Raw genomic sequence first — 15,543 nt, forward strand, 5'->3', positions numbered from 1 at the left:
AAAAATCTCTTGATTGGCCATTTCATTTTCATTGAAAATGTTTTCTTCTAAGGGTGCCTGGGTGGCTCAATTGGTTAAGCGTCAGACTCTTGATTTCCGCTCAGGTCATGATCTTGTGATTTGTGAGACTGAGCCCCACATCAGGCTCTGCACTAGCCCAGAGTCTACTTGGGATTTTCTCTCTCTCTCTCTCTCTCTCTCCCTCTCTCTCCCCTCTCCTGCTAGCGTGCATGCATGCACTCTCTCTCTCAAAATAAACTTAAGGGGCGCCTGGGGTAGCTCAGTGGGTTAAGTGTCTGACTTCAGCTCAGGTCATGCTCTCACAGCTTGTGGTTTTGAGCCCTGTGTCAGGCTCTGTGCTGACAGCTCAGAGCCTGGAGCCTGCTTCAGATTCTGTGTCTCCCTCTCTCTCTCTGGCCCTCCCCTACTCACGCTCTGTCTCCTCTGCTTCAAAAATTAATAAACATCAAATTAATTAATTAATTAATTAACTTAAAAATGTTTTCTTCTAGATGAGTGGCTTAAATTTAAATGAGCTATTATTAAGCATATTTGCTGAAATATGTCAGGCAATACATTTTTAATAAAATGCAAGAACTGAATTAAAAATAAATTAAAATATCCCACAAGATGGTATGACAATGGCAGAACAGCAAATGGGGATGGCACATCTCAGGGCCCACAATTTGTGACAAATATCTACCACCTGAGAAGGAAACACATTCACTGAGAGACACAAGACTGGAACAGGAAAGATTGTAGAGAACCCTGTTTTCAACAGAACTAAGCAGCAGAGGAAGGTGCAGAGATGAACAGGACACGTAGCCTGGCTGGGACACCAGTCAGAGAACTAAAAAAAATGTACACAGGTGGCCCATTCAAGGTAAATGTCTGCTGAACCTCCAGTTTATCCTTCAAATTCACCCATTTCTATCTCTTCTGCTTCCCCCTTCTCATCTACTCTATCAAAACAGCCTCTTACATGATTTGCTATTTTTACTCTTGCCCCTCAGATGTACTATTATTCTTCAGTCAGTGATCAGGTGATCTTTTAAAATATAGATCAGATTACATCTTCTCTCAGGCTTAAAGATCCTTCCTTGCACCCCAGTGCACTCAGAATAAATTCTGTTCTATAACCCAGAAGGATCTGGCCTTTGCCTTTCTCTTGCCTACTTGATTTCATTCCAATCTTTCTATCCTTCAATGAACTATAGGCACACTGGCCTTCTGAAAGTCCCTAGAGCACCTGGGACCCTTTCCCACCTCAGGGCCTTTCTATCTGCTGCTCTGCCTACGTTTACACCAGGACATAGCTACCACCTTCACACCCTCTCATGACCTCAACTCAGAGGCAGCTCTTTTCTTACAGACTCATATCTCTAAAGTGGATTTGTTTTATTTTGTTATTCTCTTTTCTTGCAGCCACTTTTTTTCTTCATCTCAAACACAATCTAGAAGTCTTGCTTACTTGTTAGCTGTCTTACCATATGGCACATGAGCTTCTCTGTGGGCAAAGACTGTGTTTATCTTATGACTTAACCTCTAGGAACTAGTGCCTAGGATAACCTGTAGTAGATGCCTTGTAAGTATCTGCTAAGTGACCGAGTGAATAAGTAAATAAATAAATATCCTAGGGAAAAAAAATCAGTAATATGTTATAAGAATTCAGAGTGGCTAAACCACGTGCACTTGTGCTAGCCCTAATAGAGTTCTTTACAAATATTTGAAACAAGGGGTCTAGATTGGTCACAGCTTCACTTAATAGAATTTTTGGTTAGTCATTTTAAAACCACAGGTGAAGATTAAAATATACTGGTTGGAAAATGCTCTATATACTTTTCATGAAGGCCCTTAGGGATGGAGCAGCTACAGATTTCCTGATGACTCTCAGGCTGATAAGAAGGTATGAAGGCAGACGCCCCCTATATAGGATGTTGGAATCAGAAGGATGGGTGTTCTAATTCCAGTGCTGTCAGCTCTACCTGTGTGATCAGAGGCAAGAATTAGGTAAGATAAGGTCAGTGGGATTTCTAGCACATTTCCTGGTATGTACTAGGCAGTCATTTTGTTGCTGTTATTCTTTTGTCTTTAAAACTGTCCTCCTACTTAGTTTTTTGTGCATATGGGAAAAACGGGACATTCTCTGAACATACTTTCCCTTAATATAGTAATTAAGTCAGCCTGCTTTTTGCACTCCAACTACTATATCTGACAAACTGAGGTCAATATACAAATGAACTGAGTCCTCCCAAATCAATATATAAGAGGCAGACAAGGAGGCCCTTTATTCATTCACACCATAATACGCACATAACAGTTGCTCAATAAAGACCATATGATAACCCATTAGCCCAAGAGCAGATGTACTGATAAAAAATAGAGTGGTGATTAAATCCTAATTCCCTCAATAATCACAAAAATAGCTTTAAGTGAGTTAATCATACTCCTATTTATAAAACGATTCTCTGGAAATTGTGAAATGCCAACATAGAACATCTCAGTAAGGAAGGTGACATTTGTGTTTTGGATATGGAGTCATCTTCCATGAGGTAACATACATCTGGAGCATATTAAACACTAAGGGTTGAGGTGACTCTTTCAAAGCACAAAGGCCTGTTAATAATTTTACCATTTCAAGTGGTAATTTCCAAAAACCTAAAACCACTGCCTGTATAATAGTGTTTAATGCCAACAGGATATGAATAAGAAAACAAGTAAAGAGTTTGTCATCAGATCACCTGATCTTAGCCTTGACTCTGATTCTTGCTAAGTATGTGACCTGACCCAATTACTTATGTCCAAGCTAAGGTTTCTTAGCCTTGGCACTAGTGACATTTTAGACCACATAATTCTTTGTCCTGGAAGGATATTTAGCACTATCTTTATCCCATACACACTGCATTCTAGTCGTTCTGCCTCTCTTCCCAAGTTGTGACAATCGAAGATATCTCCAAATATGGGTAAATGTTCCGTGGGGGCAAAAATCATCCCCAATAGAGAGCTACTGGTCTACATCAGTTTTTCTTCTTCTTCTTCTTCTTTTTTAATGTTTATTTTTGAGAGAGACAGAGACAGAATGCAAGTGGGTTAGGGGCAGAGAGAGAGGGAGACACAAAATCCGAAGCAGGCTCCAGGCTCTGAACTGTCAGAACATAGCCTGACGTGGGGCTCGAACTCATGAGATGTGAGATCGTGACCTGAGCCGAAGTCAGAGGCTCAACCAACTGAGCCACCCAGGCACCCTAGTTTTTCTTCTTTTAATGTCACTGGTTACTATGATGATTATCTTCTACAATGAGATATGTGAAAGGTTCTACTAATTGTAAAGTGCTGTATAAATGTTTTTCCCATTTCCCACTGTCCTTTGCATCCCTGAATCCTTAATGATGGTATATCCATTGCACAAAAGGCACCCAACATATTGTTGCTATCCAGCTATGGGACCCAGCTAGCTCTACACAATCTCTCTCAAGGTTCTCTTTGCCCCTTATACTCAAAGCTTCCTTATCCAATTTCCTTTAAGCTTTGTTAAATGACAAAGTAATTTTGACAAACTAACTACTCATTTTTAATATTTCAGTGCCTGACATTGGTTAAGTGTTTTAATATCCCCCCATGCCCCACCCCTTTTTTTTTTTTTTTTTAACAAAGAGGTAAGAACTAAGCCTCCAAGACTTAAACTCTGGACAATGGAAAAGGTGAGTGAGGGAGATAATCTGTAGAAGGAGTAAATTTTAGTATCTGTCATTAAATTATACCCTATTGCTGTGACTGTTTATTTTTCCTAGCTATAATCCAAATGTGGATATAACATGGAATTTTGTGAGATTGAACCACCTTCTTATCCAAGCAATATAGTGTGCTGATTGAGAACATAAATTCTGTAACTATACCGTCTAAGCACAAATCAGCCTCGTGCCACTTATGAACTGTGTGACTATTATCTTTGTATGTTAAGTGTCCTTATTTAGATAATGGAATAATAAAAGTAACAATTTCCCAAGGTGTTATAAAGATATGCAGTGCTGACACCAATGCCAGGCACTTAAAATGTGCCATATAAGTGCACTAGCCAAATATTCTGTAAACTAAAATTCTGTAGCCTCCTAAATCCATTGTTTCAGATATTAACAAAGGACTGTGTTAAGGCTAAGACTACTACCAAGTAGTTCTGCCCTTCTGAAATCCTATAAAACATTATTATGCTTAATGAAGCATGTGGGCAACATCAAGTAGTTACAGAAGGGGATGAAAAATTGGACTCATTTATTCAAAGATATCTACTCAACACCTCCTGTGCACCAGGCCTACATAAAGCAGAAAGACCTTAGATAATTACGTACCTAGAAATGATGTCAATGTGTTAAATACCGTAACACACACATCTCTATACATGCATACTAGGAAGGGCACTGCGTTTGCCGGTAGGGAATCTGTTTCCCATGCTATTCACAGTATAAAGATAGGCAAGGACCAGGGCCTGGCCAATCAGGAGACCCTGTTCCCCCATCTGCAGTGATTGGCTTAGGGCTAGGCATGCTAGCAAAACCAGGAGCTATTTGAGGAAACAATCTCTTTCTATTGAATGATTACATTTGGAGATGGAAATCTAGAACTGTTAGCAGTCATCCTACCCACCACTGGAAGCATGCCTAAAGGAAGTCAAGTGAAGACAAGCAGAGGCCAGGAGTCAGAGATAGAGAGAGAGAGAGAGAGAGAGAGAGAGAGAGAGAGAGAGGAGAGAACTTATGACCTCTTTGAGCCCCTGTTTCTGATCATGGCTAAGCCAGAAGCTTCCTTTGGATGCCCCAGTTACACAAGTCAATAATTTAAGATACCAGAAATTTGGTTTTAATCCCTTGCAATTGGAAGATCCCAATATCTTAGAGAAATTAGTGAACTTGTTCAGGAGATAGTGGTAGTGAAAGTGGAGAGGAGAGAATAAATTCACCAGATGATTTGTTGACAGCTACCTCTTTAGAATTTGTTGCCAGAAGACTGGTTAACTCAATTATAGAGGAATGACCATGTATTTCTGAGTCTGAAAAAAGTGACCTGATCTTCTTTTATATACAGCTGTATCATACACTTTTTGCTATTTATTTCTGCAGATAAAGTATACAAGTATACAATGACTTGTTGCTTTGAATTTATGGGATTTTTATAAGTGGGTAATTAGCATAAAGCTAGCATTTGTCCCTGGGGTGCTAATTTAGACTAACGTGAGAAACATTTGAAATATAACTCAACACAAATGTTTAGATACTTGCTTCCTTTCAATTTGGATTCTATACCAACTTAGAAAAAGAGTTTTTTGACTAATATTTCTATATTCATTTTTTCCATGAATATAGTGCCTGAATCCAGTCCAAGGACAGTTGTATTTTTACGTTTATTTCTTGATGAGATTTCAAAGTTTCCATTTCATTTCAGTTTTCCTGTTTCAGACTATTGACTGACCCATAGCTATTAGCTTGATAATGAACTTTGAGCTCCTTCTAATACTCATGAATAGGGATAGAGTTAGGTAAAAGGAATTGAAAATGTAAATCTGTTCCTGGCTTAGAACAGGTTAGCCCTGACCTACCTGTAGGCTCCTTTTAAATCATTGATAGTATCAGAGAAAAGTCAAAAATGATAAAGCAGCAAGTAGTAAAAATAAAGATGTGACATAGGACTTCATTTTCCCTACATGAAAAGAGGTCATCTAATTCACAACACAGTAAATTGCACATTGCATAGAGAAGCAGTTATTCCTCCACTTCATTTAGAGATTTCAGATCCACAGAGGATAGGAACATATCTGGAATTATGAGATAAATTGAATCTTTCTTTCTTAATATGAGGCTCTGGGTTATGGCCATTGAAGAGTTGACCTTGTCAGTCCTATTAATCAAAACCAGTCTGGGGACACTGGACCTTTAAAAATGCTGATCCTTTCTTTTTGGGGGCTTTAGTAACGGATGACAAAAGCTGCCAACTCCACAATATTCCATCACCCTAAAGAGAAGGGTTATCCCCAAATGGTAACCCATGATTCTGAAAGCAGTTCTGCAATGGAAGCCCAACTGCTGGTGATAGACGAGGCGCATCCTCACCTGTCTGGAAACACTCACTTTGTAAGTAAAACCCTTTAAGGTACAACTGAGAAAATCAGTTCTCCCCTCCTGCAAAGGGGGGTATTGGGGACTAATAATTTCCTTTCAACCACACAATGGAGGGTTCAAACTGTTAACTTTTTAAACATGTTTATTTATTTATTTTTGAGAGAGAGAGAGAGAGAGAGAGAGAGAGAGAGAGAGCGCACAAGCAGGGGAGGGGCAGAGAGAGAGGGAAACACAGAATCTGAAACAGCCATCAGTGCAGAGCCCGATGTGGGGCTCAAACCCACAAACTGTGAGATCATGACCTGAGCCGAAGTTGGACACTTAACCAACTGAGAGACCCAGGCACCCTCTGTTAACTTTTAAGTCCTCTTTAACATTTATTTATTTTTGAGAGAGAGAGACTGAGCAGGGGAGGGACAGAGAAAGAGGGAGACACAGGATCTGAAGCAGGCTCCAGGCTCTGAGTTGTCAGTGCAGGGCTCAATGTAGGGCTCAAACTCACAAACTGTGAGATCTTGACCTGAGCCGAAGTTGGATGTTTAAACGACTGAGTCACCCAGGTGCCCCAAGGTCATCTTTAATAGTGTTAGAACACGGACAAAATAAATCACTTAAAATCATGCATAGTTAGTGGCGCCTGGGTGGCTCAGTCGGTTAAGCATCCGACTTCAGCTCAGGTCAGGATCTCGCGGTCCGTGAGTTTGAGCCCCACGTCGGGCTCTGGGCTGATGGCTCAGAGCCTGGAGCCTGCTTCTGATTCTGTGTCCCCCTCTCTCTCTGCCCCTCCCCCGTTCATGCTCTGTCTCTCTCTGTCTCAAAAATAAATAAACGTTAAAAAAAATTAAAAGAAAATCATGCATAGTTAAAAAAATTTCAAAGGGTCATAAGAGGCTTCTCTTTTCTCTTACACATGAGGAGTTCCAGAAAACATATTTGCTATTTGAAAGAACAGATTTCCACATTACAAAAGAGGTTAACACTCCTGGAGGGCTAAAATATATTCTAAAGCTTGAAACATGGTTACTATAAGTACTGCTACTTCTGAACTCAAGCCAACAGGCAGAATGGTGGAGATGGCATAGGATTCGTAACCCCAGGGCTGACAGTGATGTACTAGAATGAGGGCAAGTAAGTCACACATCCCTAAACCAGGGGTCACTATACTTTAAGACACAGTTATCGGGCTAGGCACATGTCTGCCAGGCAGCTAGGGCCTCAGTTTTAAGTCAAAGGAAGGACTGCCTAGCTACAGATGTGTGTGCATCATTCTGCATTGAATTTTTTAATTTTTTTTTTTTTTTTTTTTTTTTTTTGTGAGAGAGACAGATCATGAGGAGCAGAGGCGGGGAGAGAGAGAGGGAGATACAGAATCTGAAGCAGGCTCCAGGCTCTGAGCTGTCAGCACAGACTCTGACACGGGGCTCGAACTCGTGAACTGAGATCATGACCTGGGCTGAAGTCGGATGCTTACCGACTGGGCCAGCCAGGTGCCCCCGAATTTTCTTTTAATCCAAATAATTCGGAGATTTCATGTAAAAACCCATTCCTAGCTAGTTGTGATTAATGGGAAAATAGGATACTACCACACGGCACTCCTGTAGGGCACCAGTGAGCTGGAGGGGAAAAGCAGTAGCTCCTTTAAGCAGTCACTAGACTCTGTAGCTCCTACCTTGGCTCCAAGAGCTCATCAATGTCTCTACCCTATTCCTGTGGGGTTTTGAGATCACTTTAGATTACTTTAAACTATCACCCTGTGCTGAGTAAATGGAACAGGGATTTTGGGTAGCCTTTAGGCTACAGGCTACATTTTCCTCCTTTTTGGATTCTCCCCACACCAGAAACACCTCTCATAGACCAAAGCAAGGAGCAGGAGGGGGAACAGGGTATTTATTATATTAGTTTTCTCTGGCTGCCAGAGAAAGGTGCCACAAACTGGGTGGCTTAAGACAGCAAGAATTTATGATCTGGAGCCTAGAAGTCTGAAATCAAGGTGCTGGAAGAACTGGTTCCTTTTGGAAGCTCAGAGGGAGAATCCTTCTTTGCCTTTTTCCTAGCTTCGGGTGACAGTCATTGGTCCTTGGCATTCCTTTGTTTATAGATGTATCACTTGAATTCTTGCCTCTAACATCACATGGCATTCTTCTTGTGTGTCTCTTGACATCATCTTCCCTCTGTGCACATGTGTCTATATTCAAATATCTCTCTTTTACAAGGACACCAGTCATTGGATTAGGACCCACTTGAATCTGGTTTGACTTTATCTTAACTCAATTACATCTGCAAGGTCTTATTTCCAAATAAGCTAACCTTTTGAAGTTGCTGGTAGACATGAACCTTAGGGGGGTACTATTTTTTTTTATATTTATTTTTGGGGACAGTGCAAGTGGGGGAGGGGCAGAGAGAGAGGAGCAGATGATCTGAAGTGAACTCTGTGCTGACACACAGATGTGGGGCTTTAATTCACTAACCACAGGATCATGACCTGAGTCTAAGTCAGATGCTCAACCAACTGAACCACCCAGGTGCCCCTAGGGTAATATTATTTAACCTATACAGTATCAAGAAAGGAAATCTACCATGACTGTTGACCTGGGCTGAGGTAGCAGCTTCAGAGCCTACTCTACATTCCTAGAGGTTGGGAAGAGGATGTGATGCAGAGGAGTGTGTCTGATTCCACAGGCCTAGCACCTCGCTCATGCTCACCAGCCAACACCCTCTCATGCATGGGGCCTGGTCCTTTTCCCCAACAGTAGCTACATTTCAAAAGACTTGAAATTATTGTTATTTAGGTGAAATATTAACAGTCAAATGTGCAGTATAAAGGTCAGTTTTGGTGTAGTAATGGATACTGTATAAAAATATAAAAGTCCAATAGGAAAACGAAAACTAGGGCCTACCTACAATTTCAATTTCTTCTTTTAATTGATCCATTTTTTCAATTTATAATTTTGTTTAATTTTTTTTATTTTTTAAAATTTACATCCAAATTAGTTAGCATATAGTGCAACAAAGATTTCAGGAGTAGATTCCTTAGTGCCCCTTACCCATTTAGCCCATCCCCCCTCCCACAACCTCTCCAGTAACCCTCAGTTTGTTCTCCATATTTATGAGTCTCTTCTGTTTTGTCCCCCTCACTGTTTTTATATTATTTTTGTTTCCCTTCCCTTATGTTCATCTGTTTTGTCTCTTAAAGTCCTCATATGAGTGATCCAATTTTTTTAATTTGTTGGACTAAAGTAGATCTTCCATTCAATCCTTTTTATGTTGTTGTTACACAGGCCAATTAATTCTTATTTTGATATTAAAATTATAGTCAAAATTATATAGAGGAGGTCTATACCAAAATGGCAACATACGGTTTTCTAAGAAGTTCTTTATGAAAGCCATCTTGTTTGTGAGACAGGCACTGTCTTCACCTGTCCTTGAGGCAACGGCAGTACAACAGTTTTACAATTTCAACACCCATGAAACAGTCTAAACTTGGAAGGAATGAAGCAGCAATGAAGAGACATAGATAAAGATTTGTATATTCAACCTATCAACTGGAGAATTAGCCTGTGACCAACAGAGGTGAAGACATACTGACTTGGCAGAGCTATTCCTGGCTTTGTGCCAGTTGAGAAATAAGAAAAGCCTGGAAGATGAACTGGCATTGGTGTGCTATAGAAAACAGCCGAGAAAACCAACCCCCCCCCCCCAAAAAAAACCCCAAAACCAAAAAAACAACCCAGCAAAACTTTGCTCTTAAGGAAAAACAAAAACAAAAACAAACACTTGTTTTCATTAGAATTTGGCTATCTATTTTAATAAAATTTAAAGGTATTTTTACTTTAGTATTTTTTGTTGTTGTTGTTGTTTTGGTAATAGTTTTGTGTCAGCTTGACTGGGCTAGGGGATGTTCAGATAGCTGGTTAAGCATTATTTTCTCTGAGTCTTGAAGGTGTTGCTAAAAGAGCTTAGCATTGGAATTAGTAGACTTCGTAAAGAAGATTGCCCTCGCCAAGGATGAGTATCATCAAATCCTTTGAGGGCCTGAAAGGAAGGAGGAAGGGTGAATTTGCTCTCTCTGTTTGAGTTAGGACACCCATTTTCTACTGCTTTGGACATCAGCGCTTCTGGTTCTTGGAACTTCGGAGTTGGACTAGGAGTTATACCCATCAGCTCCACTGGTTCAAAGGCCTTGGGAATCTGTCTAAATCACATCACAGGCTTTCCTGCATCTCCAGTTGTCAGACAGCAGATCGTGGGACTTCTTGGCCTCCATAACTGGGTGAGCCAATTCCTATATAAATATTTTCTTATATATGCTATTGGTTCTGTTTCTCTGGAGAACCCTGATTAAACTTTTAACTGGGATTTGCCAGAGTTTACATACTGAATTTTAAAAGATACATGGAAATTCTCAGCCTAATGGAGACAGGGAATAATCCTTATTTGTACAAAGACTGTGCCGTGGATACAGAGTCAACTGAGAGCCCCAGAAGATGGCTTTTCTCCCCATCTTGAGAAAAGAGGGTTTTGGATTACGAATTTAAATGAAGGTCAGTGGGAAGATCCTTACTTCAAGGGCAGTTTCAGGCCAACCTGTCATTGATCTTTCTGTGTAGTCTCGGTGGCAGCAATAGACATTGCTATTGAACAGACACCTTGGTGACAAAGTTCCCTTAGAGATAATTTGCTTTCTGTTGTAAGATTTGAGTTTAATAAACCACTGAACAACCTGTGTATTCCAGTCTGCTTGAAGAACAACCAGCAGTTCAGATCCTATTATTGCCCTTGCCTCCAGCACTGCTCGAAAGAGACAATAAAGTTGTGTTTGCTTAACCTGGTCTGATCCAACTTTAACTTCCCCTGAACAATAGTTTTAAAAGCTTCGCAAAATAACCCAGAAGGGACTGTCTTCCCAGGTATAGTTGAGTGTTTAAATCACAGAGTTAATTGTGGAGGTAATATTAATTACTCTTTGTGACACAGTGTATGGACACATGTGGTAAATATTTTCCTTGGGTGGATATGACTTTGAAATTTTCTTTATTGACATTGTAAGGAAAAAAACACCCCAAATACCATGTTTGGGGAAGAAAGAAATAAAGGACATGTTTTTGTCTAAAATTTGTTTCTTAAATTGCTACCTTTAATTTATGCAGGATCTGCATCTCCATTAATACAAGATTTAGAATTTCTTTCTTCCAGAACTGTTATCACCTGAGCCAATTTCAATATAAATCTATAGGGCATTGTGAAGATGAATGGGGTAGGGACAGAAAAGTAATACAATATTTTATTCTCTACACCTCTATGTGTTTTTATCAAAGCATCATAATAAGTAATATTACTTGTATAATGAGAAAAAATCTTATTATTAAACTACAAGGTACTCAAAATTTTTATATAACAATCTCTTAGGACACTAGAACAGCTAGTAAAAGAATAATTTAATAGCAAAGTGAAGGTGTCTTTAGACATAATTGGAAACAAAGAAGACATGCACAGAAGCAGACCAGAAGACCTAGAGGGATGGCTGTAAGTACGCCACGTCGAGTGTTGTGCATGGCAAGGTACTGAGAAAGTTTATCAAACACCTATTTCACACTACTGGGTGCCACTGGATGCTTGCACCATTATCACATTTAAACTGCACAGTAATCCCAAGAAGCATTATTATCCCAATTTTTCAGATGAGAGAAATGAAATCTAGGAAAGTGAATTAAAATGTCCAAGGTCAATGTAGTCAGTAAAGAATGAGGTTTCAAACTAAGATCTCACTACAAAGCCTGTACATTTTCTACCATGCCATCCCATGCTGTTGTTGGGTGTAAGAAAGAAATAAAACAAAAGGCAAAAAACATTATAACCACCTTTAAGAGGTTTTCCTTAAATTTGCCATTACACCTTTGCTTATAATTAAATACATTTTTTTGCTTTCTAATTAAACTTGTCAAAATAGCCTTTTCTAATATTGAGAAATATGTGTTCACACTAATGTGTGAAAGCAGAAGCAAAAGTAAAGAATGTATAAAAATATAAGTTGAAGTTGCAATCATAGACAGTTCCCTTACCCCTAAGTAACTAAAATGCCCAGAAGAGAATATTAATCATTAGAAAGAGAGGCCCACTATATAGATTATGTAATTTGGTAAGCAGGGGACATTTCTACAATACAAACAGCAATACTGGCCATGCTAGAAAAACATGTCATTTTATTATGGACGCAACTTTCAACCCTTTGGGAATTGCAAGATCATGGTCTGTTTGTTTCAACCACTCACCCCAGAACTTTATAACATTTCTAAGTGAGGAAATCAAAGTGGAATCTCTTACCTCCTGCATGTTAGTGATAGTACACCGTAGTCAGGGTCCAGCTAAAATTCTCAAAGGCCCTCCCTACCTTGAACACCAACTGCACTTAGTATTTTGGCCTTCTGCAGAAGAACAGAAACTCAGGATTGCCTTGTTGGTCATTCAGTACAAGCGTTCCTGAACACCCTGGCATGCTCCTAATTTCTGCCCTGCTCACGTACTACTTGAATCCTTGAATCCTTGCCCCAATGTTTGTTAGATTTGTGACTCAGGAAAGTCTCTTAACTTCTCCAGATTCCAGCTTTGCCATCTCTAAAATGAGGTCATAATAATAATACATCTATTTCATAGGTTTTTTTGAGAAGTTTACATGTGAAAATGGTTGTGAAACATTTGTAGCTGTGGTGGTGCATGGTAAGCACATAATAAATGTTAGCTACAATGATCATTTTTATTATTATTGTTTTGTGCATTATCATAATTAATAGTATTTTGTTTAAGTGGCTCAAAGGTTAAAATTAAAGTAACTGAATAAAGAAAACATCATATTGCTACTATATAGATAGAAACCAGTACCACTTGCGATATATACCAACCATAGAAATAAATATGGTAAAAACATACCCAAGGTATTACACTCTAGTTGGGTGTGGTTATCTCCCAGGATATTGAGCTAACAGTCTGCTTTTTATTTGGCAAAGGGGTATTACCCAGGGTTTCAAAAGTCTTCATACATACTAGGACCAAACTGACTTTCCCTTGTCCTCAGAGGAGTAAAAATGAACTATGTGATTCACTGCCATTTAATGTCTGTATACCGTGAGCTGCCTGAGATTATCTGAGTACTTACAGACATGCAAGTCTTCTACTTTGTTAAACACACACCTATTTCAACCATGCTTCCAACATAAAGCTCCTTTTACACAATGACGACAAGTGGGCCATCAAACTGTGTTGGGCAGGTCCCATTATTGCAAATTCACGACATTTTGAAGCTGTCAGATCTACTCACATGGCATTTATCACATACTGCCAATATCCCATCACCCCACCTATCCAAACAACTTCCAGGCATCAGGGTCCAAGTCTTAGAATTCCTTCTATTGCCTTATCATTTCATTTAGTCCTTTATATACAGACAGGCATATAGTAAATATGTTGATTACTGGGTTAAAATTCATTTAGTCTTGACAATTTGAGAGAGACTGGTGCATACCTCTTGGGATAAACACCCTAATTTCTAAGCTTTTTTGGTGGGTGGGTGGAAGTCAGAGATCTCTTTAACAATCAGAAGTCGATTATACCATTATCCACTACCCCTGCCCCTGCTCAAATGCAATTATGCACATTGTTTTTCAAAGTTTATAGTTCTCCTAAAGCCTCTCCATGTCACAAAACTGTAAAGAGAAATCAATGTCCTGGAGTAAACAGAGATGTCACCAAAAGTTTGATTCATGAAGGTGCGTAAAGCTATATTTACTGTTTTCTATAAACCTCGGGAAAAGGACTCTATGTGCTGAAGTTAATACTTGGGTGTTTTTTTCCCATGGGGATTATTTGTATGTGCTCTGTACCTTCAGGTCTATTTTATATGGGAGAAAATTTCCATGATGAAGCCAAGTCCTTGTAGCAATCCTCTCTTCTCTCAACAAATAAGTAACCAAGTGTCATGTGAAAAATGTAGACAGGGACCTGGGTGTTGTACTATTTTTTCCCCTAGATGAAAAAGAAAGCTATTTCTTTTCAAGGAAGAGCCTTTTTTCTTTTCAGACAAACCAGCTAAAGAGAACTATAAAATCACACAGGTAATGGGTTTCAATAAATAATTCTCATGATGACAGAACATTTAAGGAATTGATATATGTGTCCTCTCCTATTTAATAGCCAAAATCTGCAAGGACCTTTTCTTAATTCCAAGGGGAAATCGATGACAGAAAAAGTGAAGAACTTAAGAAAGGAGCAGGAAGCTCTTATAATTAAAGGTGTCTCGGTTGAGGGGCGGAACACAGTAATCTAGATATGACAGTGATAAGGGGAGTTTGATAAGAATATATGGGGAGGGGTGTTGAAGAGAACAGATCACTGTGAATATTACCTAGTTAGAGTAAAAAAAAGAGGGGGCAGGATACTATCTGAGCATACTTGTCCTATGTATGTATAAAAAAGTTTTCTTGGGGCGCCTGGGTGGCGCAGTCGGTTAAGCGATCGACTTCAGCCACGTCACGATCTCGCGGTCCGGGAGTTCGAGCCCCGCGTCAGGCTCTGGGCTGATGGCTCAGAGCCTGGAGCCTGTTTCCAATTCTGTGTGTCCCTCTCTCTCTGCCCCTCCCCCGTTCATGCTCTGTCTCTCTCTGTCCCAAAAATAAATAAACGTTGAAAAAAAAAGTTAAAAACAAAAAATAAAGTTTTCTGGCAAATCCTTCCCTAATAATCAGTATGCCACATTTCTTGGAAAATTCAGTAACTTCGTGTAAATGTTAAACTCAAAGGAATAATGAAAAGAATATAGTAATCCTGAAAATACTGATAACCTCAAGCAACAAATCAAATACGCTGCAATTATTTTCAAACTGGAGATCTCTCATCAGGTAAAGAATTAGGTTGGCTAACATTATGCCCAACAAAGTACACTTTGTTGCTTTGTTGAGGTGTCCTAGATCTCAGGCCAAGTGATACAGAATTGTTAGACATGTTTGCCTTGGGTTGATGCTAAAAGTCAGACAATTACTTATGAGAAGCGTTATTTTAAGTGTTGTGCCTGGGAGTGAGTGAATGTGTGTGTGTGTGTGGGGGGGGTCCGAAAATAAGAAACAGAGAGATTATGAACACTTACAGCGATATATGAGCAACCTGATGCTAATAGCAAATTCATTTTTTTTTAAATGAGGTAACCTTAGTAATAAGTGATTTATGGATATTCTCTGTAGTGGTCAAAGAACAGAAAGACACAAAGTTGAAAATAATATAAAAAACATCAGGAGGTCTGTATAATTAATCAGCAACCCTACAAAGTATGCTATAAATTAGAGCCACAATTATACCATTGTGCTTGGAAAATAGGAAACTGGACTTCTTAGGTAAGCATTTAGGTTTTTTTTTTTTTTTAATTTTTTTTTTAACGTTTATTTATTTT

The 15,543-nt window shown here is 39.3% G+C and overlaps 1 protein-coding gene across 6 annotated transcripts in view; it reads right to left on the minus strand.

The window, feature by feature from the left end:
• The window catches only part of CNTN4 (contactin 4), a 911,050-nt gene that overhangs the window by 67,991 nt on the left and 827,516 nt on the right, over positions 1–15,543 (minus strand). The window lies entirely within an intron of this gene.

Source organism: Herpailurus yagouaroundi, unplaced genomic scaffold (assembly GCF_014898765.1).
Source record: "Herpailurus yagouaroundi ecotype Mexico unplaced genomic scaffold, PumYag 183, whole genome shotgun sequence".
Classification (NCBI taxonomy): domain Eukaryota; kingdom Metazoa; phylum Chordata; class Mammalia; order Carnivora; family Felidae; genus Herpailurus; species Herpailurus yagouaroundi.